Raw genomic sequence first — 8,146 nt, 5'->3', positions numbered from 1 at the left:
GACTAACTTGCAAAAGAATAATCAATCCAATTCTGTTCCGAGAAATCTTGAAGAGAGTAATGGGAATAAGGTTCTGGTTGTTCCTAAACGCACTCAGAAGTGGGTACCAAAGAAAGCTAATGATGCTTTGAGTGTGAAAATGAATGTTCTTCCAGAAAATTCCATGACTATGGAGAAGGCAATATCCATGATGTTGAAACTTAACAAGTTTTTTGGGAAAATGGAATTGGATGCGAAAGGCTTTAAAAGTGATCCCTTTCATGATAATCCAAAGTTCAATTATGGTGTCTTGTTCAACACAACTTGATTGTGTTGTAAGTTGATGAGTGCCAAATATTGTATATATTTATCCCTTTTTGTTGGCATTTAACTCATCTTTTGTGCATTAATTCTACATTTTATCCCATATTCTGTATTTTCATTGTTTTCAAGAATAAATATTTTTCTTACTTAATTTTGCATTTTTAGGTAACAAATAAAATCTGGATGAAGTGCGGAGCAAAAAGAGCAGAAAAATAGTGAAAAGCCGGGAGGAATTACGCAAGGAAGCCGCGAAGAATGTTGCGCACAAGACCAAAAAGCTAGGAATGGGCTCAAGAAGGAAGAATTGTTCTTAAAGAAGATATGGGCTTGGCATACCCAAGGCCCAAAACCCTTACCCAAATCCATTTCCTTTATCCATACCCATTTCCATGAGAGCCGTCAGATTGGATCCATCTTGTCATCCAACGGTCACCTCATCACTGTGCATCAAATCCCGATGATTCCGCCCAACACTACAGCACCTAACCTAATCTAGCACCGTTGACTTCGTTGTGTTCCACATCCAACGGTCGCTACAAACTTCTTCTCTCTTAGCCGTCCGATCTACCTACCATCTCCATATCCAGCGTCTCAGCTCGCCAAACATCGAACCAGATGCTCCCGCTTCACACCCTAGCACCGAATCCTATTATCCACCCAAACAACCCATCGCCCCAAAACTTCATCTCCTTCACCCGACAGTTGCAGAGCTCTGCAACTCCACCACCTCCCCTCTCTGCCGCTGTCACTTCCGTCACCCCCACCAGTTCCATCACTGCCACTACTATCTCTTCACCGACAACACCCCCATATCCCTAGCCTAGTTATTTTCTTCATCTCACAACCTCTGAAACCCTAGGTTTTGGGGTGAGTAAAATAACTCGAAATTAGGGGACAATAGGAGCAGAGGAAGAGCATCAAGGACTAGAGGAGGCATGGGTCGAGCAGATTTTGGGAGTTTGTAAGTTAAATTTTGTTTAATTTAAGAAAACCCTAATTTGTAATTTGGGGGAAACCCTAATTTTATTGTCTGGGTATAAATTGAGGGTTGGGTATCACTGTTAAAACTTGTTCTTGGACTAGCCAAGTTTCCACCCAATTTGGGTTAGGTTAATCTCAATTGTTCCTGCACTTTTAATTGCTCCTGTTAGTTGCACTTTTACTTTTAATTGCACTTGTTCTTGTTCTTGGTTTTAATTCTCTGTTTATATGAATGTTCACTGTTAGTTCACCATATTGTTCACTGTTGTTGTCATGTTAGTTCACCATGTTGTTCACTGTCATGCTCACTGCCATGTAATGTTTGTCATGTTCTAAACCATCATGCTAGGGACTTGATGAATCCCTAAATTCTTATTGTGTAGTACATTGATCATATTGCTTTAGAAGGTTAAACAAGTTTAGGAAAGACTTGAACTTAGTTCATCATCACCTCACTTTCACAATGTATGCCAAGTATACTTTGTAGTTAGGTTCATGAGCTGTTGATAAGCTGCAACTCAAGCTGAATTCATAATCCTTTGACTAGTTGTGCTGTAGAAAGACAATTAGTGCTTTGGAAATAATAGAACATAGTTGAGTTTAACTTTCTATAGGAGAATACATAGTAGAAGTTAGAGTGAATTCAAACCCTAGTTCCCATCCATAATCTACTTCATTCTCATCCACAATTCCATCTTCAACTGTTTAGCTTTGTTTTCTTGTTTTGTATTGCTTTTGCCTTGTTGTTTCTTCCCTGCCCTGCAACTCTGTTGCTTTTCTGTTTTGCATTTTCTTCACTGCTTGAGCAGCTGCAGTACTGCTGCTGTAACCCTTGCTGCATTGCTGCCTTTTTCTTCTACTGCTGCAATTGCTGCTGCAGCACTTGTGCTGCTTTGCTTCCTCCTGCTGCTGCCTTCCTTTTCCTGCCTGCTGCTGCTGAGCCCAAAGCTCAGTTCACTTCCAAAAGCCTCTGAAGCCCAGTTAAGGCCAAAGCCTAGTTCACTACCAAACCCAAGTCACAAGTGAACTGTTAAGCCCAATTCACAGTTGAACTGTTGAGCCCAAAGCTCAAATCAGTTCACTGAAACCAAAGCCCATAGTCCACATTTCTGAGCCCAAGCTCAGTTCAATCCAATTCAAAATCATTCAAAGGCCCAAAGCACAATCATAACCCATTGGTTACCAAAATCCATTGGTACCCAAAGCCCAACAATAGCAAATTTAGGAACCCAATTAGCTAGAAAACTCCAAACACACCCGATCTCTGTGGATCAACCCGTACTTGCACGAGCTACAACTGACGACCGTGCACTTGCGGTATTACTGTAGGCCCCCGTTTCATTGCTTCATTTTTATACACCTGTCTAGGCCTGCCAAGTTTTTGGCGCCGCTGCCGGGGATTGGTGCTGTGTTTTATCTGTGTTTTTCTTTAGCTATTTTGTATTTCATTTCATAGCATTTGCATCTGCATCTGCTTCATTTCATTTGCGGTTGGACCTGCTGATTCTGAACCTGTTTTTCCTCTGCTGGGACGCCACCAAGGAAAAGAACCAAAACCCAACTGGGTTTTTGCAACAATATCAGAGCAGCTGGGCTGTGCTAAAAACGTAAGCCTAAACCCATTCAATTGAGAGAACCCAACCTGTGGGCTTCCAAATTTATTTAATTGTGGGCTTGTAATAATTAACCCAATTTTTTTGGGCTTTTTATTTTTCTATTTTGGGCTTGTAATAATTTATTTGTGGGCTTGTTTGTTTAATTTGTGGGCTTGTATTTATTTTGTGTGGGCTTGTTTAAATTCTTTCATTGGACTTGTATTTTAGACTCTGGGTTTAAACCCAGCTGAGCTTATAACTGATTGTGGACTTGTAAGTGAACCTCGAAACCAAAGTTTTAAAACAAACGTCGGGCCTTAACCAACTGGGCCAAATCAAACTTTCAAAATTAAAACTTGGATTTTCGTAGGCCGCAGCCTTCATTCCATTAGAGGACCAACAGTGGGCGTGCTCCCAATTCAAAAACCAAATTTTATTTTCTTTTTTTGAAAAAAAAAAAAAAAAAAATCTTTTTTTCCCATTCAAAAAAACCAAAATTTTCTTTTGTTCCCAATTTTAAACCAAATTTCTTTTATATCCCACCAAAACCAAATTTTTCCCAAAAATCCAAACCCATCAAAAACCAAATTTTTTTAAAACCCATTAAAACCAAATAGTGGGCTTTGTGTCATTTCAAAATGGGCCAACCTCGTGCTCTCCATGAATACATGTATCCATCAATACAAATTCCATTATCATGTATTGTCTTACCTCAAACTAATAACCCTTTTAAAATAAATGCAAGCATGATACAAATACTTCATATATTTCGAGGGTTCGATTCTGAGAACCCCTATACTCATGTAAGAGAGTTTGAACAAATTTGTCGGACTATGCAACCTGATCATATGTCCGAAGACTCTCTGAAATTGCGTTTGTTTACATTTTCTTTAAAGGAAAGGGCCAAAACATGGTTTTACGGTTTGAGACCACAATCAATCAACACTTGGGACCAACTCACAGATCTATTTTTCAAAAAATTCTTTCCACACCATAGGACCATCGCTATTCGTCAAAGTATCAATTGTTTTGTCCAATTGGATGAGGAAACTGTTTTTCACTATTTTGAACGTTTTAATGATTTGTTGAGTGAATGTCCGCACCATGGAATTGAGAAGTGGAGACTTGTCGTCATCCTCTATGAGGGACTAGACTTTAATTCTCGAACCATGGTTGAGTCTATGTGTAATGGTGAGTTTATTGATAAATCTGTGGATGATGCATGGAATTTTTTAGCCGAGATTGCAGAGAAAACCCATCAATGGGAATCCGTTAGGGAAACAGGAACAACACCACATGATATGAATCATCCCCATGAATTAGAGTTTTATTCTTGTAATAACTCCGACCTTAGGATTGAAAATTATCCTAGATTGCAAAATGCCTATCATGATGATGATGATGATTATGATGTTATGTTAGAAGAACATGTCTATACTGAAAATGTTATGGAACCTTTGGGTTCAAATACATTAGGCTTCTCTGCCCCGACCTTAATGCATGATATTTCTTCTAGTATTCCATGTGATGTTTCCCTGATTGCCGATGCATGAAAATAAATCTGTTGATGATGTTGATAATTCTGATTGTGATCTTGCCAATTTGATTGATGATTGTGAGCATGATGTGACATGTGTAGATGAGTTAGAGATTTTGATTTGATAATGATGTGCCTATTCTTCTACCTAAGTCACAATCTGATGGCCTTCCACCCAACCTAGATTTGGTTTGTGCCAATATTGTAAAACCAATTTTTCTGAAAATTCCTAATCTAGGATTGGAACTGTGTGCTTCCCAAGTCCTCTTGGACTATTTTGCTTCAAAATATAACACTTTTAAAGAGCCACAGTTGGAAATTGCATTTTGCCCATCCCGAAAACAGTCCATTATGAGTTAGACCTTTTGAATCCTGAACCCTAAAATTAAAAGATTTTGTGCTTAAAAGTAAACCTGTTGAAAAATTTGGTTTAGGGGTGATTCATTCGGTTTTTCACTCTCACTCCCATTTAAGTCCAATTTTAGTGTTTTGAAACTTTCTTTGTCTCTACACTTTGTCTTTTGGGTTGATCCTCAACTCTTTAGATTGTTAGTGTATGGTGAATTTTTTGTATATAATCCAGTAGATAAAATTTCTTAAAAACCCTTTTGTTCCTTTTGTATATATTTTGCTAATCCAATATGATCTCGGCTGAAATATGTTGGATTTTTGCCTTGAATAACGGAGTTTTAATTCTGCTTTCGCCGAAATCGGGTATTCTCTCTCCTTTTACTCTACTCAGCATGTCCCTTTCCATATGTTGCATTTTAATTCTTTCCATATTTTGAAACATTGAGGACAATGTTTAGTTTAGGTTTGGGGGTATAGAGTAGATACCACGATAATATGCTATAATTGAAAACGAACTCCTTCTTTTTTGAAAAAATTGAAAAATTCCAAAAAAATTAAAAAATCAAAATTCAAAAAAAATTAAAAAATGAAAAATCATAAAAAATGGAGCTCATTTACCTTGAAATGTTGACTCTTGTGCAAATATGTATTATTAGGAGTCTTAGTCTAGATATTTAGGCACCCTGATTCTAGCACAATTCACATAGTGATAAGAAATTTGCACGCGCACGATCTACCAATACATGTATGGCCTCGATCTTCAAGGTGTTTGATAGGAAGTTACGATTGCCAATCACTTTAGAATACTGAACGAAACTTGACTAGCTTGTTCTTTGGTTGGTTGGGATAGAAGGTGGAGGTTACATTAAGAAAGACAACCATCGAATTTAACTGGGTGCATCAAAAAGGGCTACCTCTTGCAAAGTGTCATGTAATCTTTTGTTTTTTTGTATGTATCAAAAGTGTTTATCAAAAAAAAAAAAAAAAAAAAAAAAAAAAAACGAATATTCAGAAAAAAAAAAATATCAAAAAAAAAAAAACAAAAAAAAAAAAAAAAAAAAAAAAAAAAAAAAAAAAAAAATATCAGAAAAATACAAATCAAGTATTTATCAATTCCATCATCTCTTGTTCCAAAAATAAAAAAGAGAATAGTCAATGTAAATAAGAGTCATGTAAATAGTCATTTTGTGTTTTTGTGTTGTAAGCAAGGAGGGTGTATGCCATTGATGTACAACGCGAGCAATTGTGAAATACCTCCAACTCATTCACAATTCTCGTAAAGTCCGGACAGCTAGCTAGATTTCGACCTCAGTTCTTAGCCTGAGAAACTATCTCTTGGTGATTAGTAGTCATAACTTCAGATCTTTCTTTACACATGTGTAGATACACTTTACACTCTTATCACATGTCTTTTTTGTTATCAGTGCTAGGATTGTGCCTTCGATAGCTAGATTGACATCTCCATTTTGCTGTGAGCTTAACTGTTTTGCACATGTCACATTTGATGGAATCTGAGCTTATATTTTGTCCTTAGGTTTTGTAGGTACACCTCTGGTAAACCTTCACGAGACTTCAACTCGTCCACTAGGGACACTTAGTGGTTTAAAAGGCTTAGTGCATACGCTAAATGCATTCGAGAGACCAGCGACAGTGGTATAGTTAGGATTTCCTTAGTTTGTTTTACTTGAGGACAAGTAAAATTCAGGTTTGGGGGTATTTGATGAGTGCCAAATATTGTATATATTCCCTTTTGTTGGCATTTAACTCATCTTTTGTGCATTAATTCTACATTTTATCCCATATTCTGTATTTTCATTGTTTTCAAGAATAAATATTTTTCTTACTTAATTTTGCATTTTTAGGTAACAAATAAAATCTGGATGAAGTGCGGAGCAAAAAGAGCAGAAAAATAGTGAAAAGCCGGGAGGAATTACGCAAGGAAGCCGCGAAGAATGTTGCGCACAAGACCAAAAAGCTAGGAATGGGCTCAAGAAGGAAGAATTGTTCTTAAAGAAGATATGGGCTTGGCATACCCAAGGCCCAAAACCCTTACCCAAATCCATTTCCTTTATCCATACCCATTTCCATGAGAGCCGTCAGATTGGATCCATCTTGTCATCCAACGGTCACCTCATCACTGTGCATCAAATCCCGATGATTCCGCCCAACACTACAGCACCTAACCTAATCTAGCACCGTTGACTTCGTTGTGTTCCACATCCAACGGTCGCTACAAACTGCTTCTCTCTTAGACGTCCGATCTACCTACCATCTCCATATCCAGCGTCTCAGCTCGCCAAACATCGAACCAGATGCTCCCGCTTCACACCCTAGCACCGAATCCTATTATCCACCCAAACAACCCATCGCCCCAAAACTTCATCTCCTTCACCCGACAGTTGCAGAGCTCTGCAACTCCACCACCTCCCCTCTCTGCCGCTGTCACTTCCGTCACCACCACCAGTTCCATCACTGCCGCCACTACTATCTCCATACCGACAACACCCCCATATCCCTAGCCTAGTTATTTTCTTCATCTCACAACCTCTGAAACCCTAGGTTTTGAGGTGAGTAAAATAACTCGAAATTAGGGGACAATAGGAGCAGAGGAAGAGCATCAAGGACTAGAGGAGGCATGGGTCGAGCAGATTTTGGGAGTTTGTAAGTTAAATTTTGTTTAATTTAAGAAAACCCTAATTTGTAATTTGGGGGAAACCCTAATTTTATTGTCTGGGTATAAATTGAGGGTTGGGTATCACTGTTAAAACTTGTTCTTGGACTAGCCAAGTTTCCACCCAATTTGGGTTAGGTTAATCTCAATTGTTCCTGCACTTTTAATTGCTCCTGTTAGTTGCACTTTTACTTTTAATTGCACTTGTTCTTGTTCTTGGTTTTAATTCTCTGTTTATATGAATGTTCACTGTTAGTTCATTTTTATACACCTGTCTAGGCCTGCCAAGTTTTTGGCGCCGCTGCCGGGGATTGGTGCTGTGTTTTATCTGTGTTTTTCTTTAGCTATTTTGTATTTCATTTCATAGCATTTGCATCTGCATCTGCTTCATTTCATTTGCGGTTGGACCTGCTGATTCTGAACCTGTTTTTCCTCTGCTGGGACGCCACCAAGGAAAAGAACCAAAACCCAACTGGGTTTTTGCAACAATATCAGAGCAGCTGGGCTGTGCTAAAAACGTAAGCCTAAACCCATTCATTGAGAGAACCCAACCTGTGGGCTTCCAAATTTATTTAATTGTGGGCTTGTAATAATTAACCCAATTTTTTGGGCTTTTTATTTTTCTATTTTGGGTTTGTAATAATTTATTTGTGGGCTTGTTTGTTTAATTTGTGGGCTTGTATTTATTTTGTGTGGGCTTGTTTAAAT

Source organism: Papaver somniferum, chromosome 7, assembly GCF_003573695.1.
Source record: "Papaver somniferum cultivar HN1 chromosome 7, ASM357369v1, whole genome shotgun sequence".
NCBI lineage: Eukaryota > Viridiplantae > Streptophyta > Magnoliopsida > Ranunculales > Papaveraceae > Papaver > Papaver somniferum.
The sequence above is the reverse complement of the archived record's forward strand: the minus strand, read 5'-3'. Positions refer to the sequence as shown.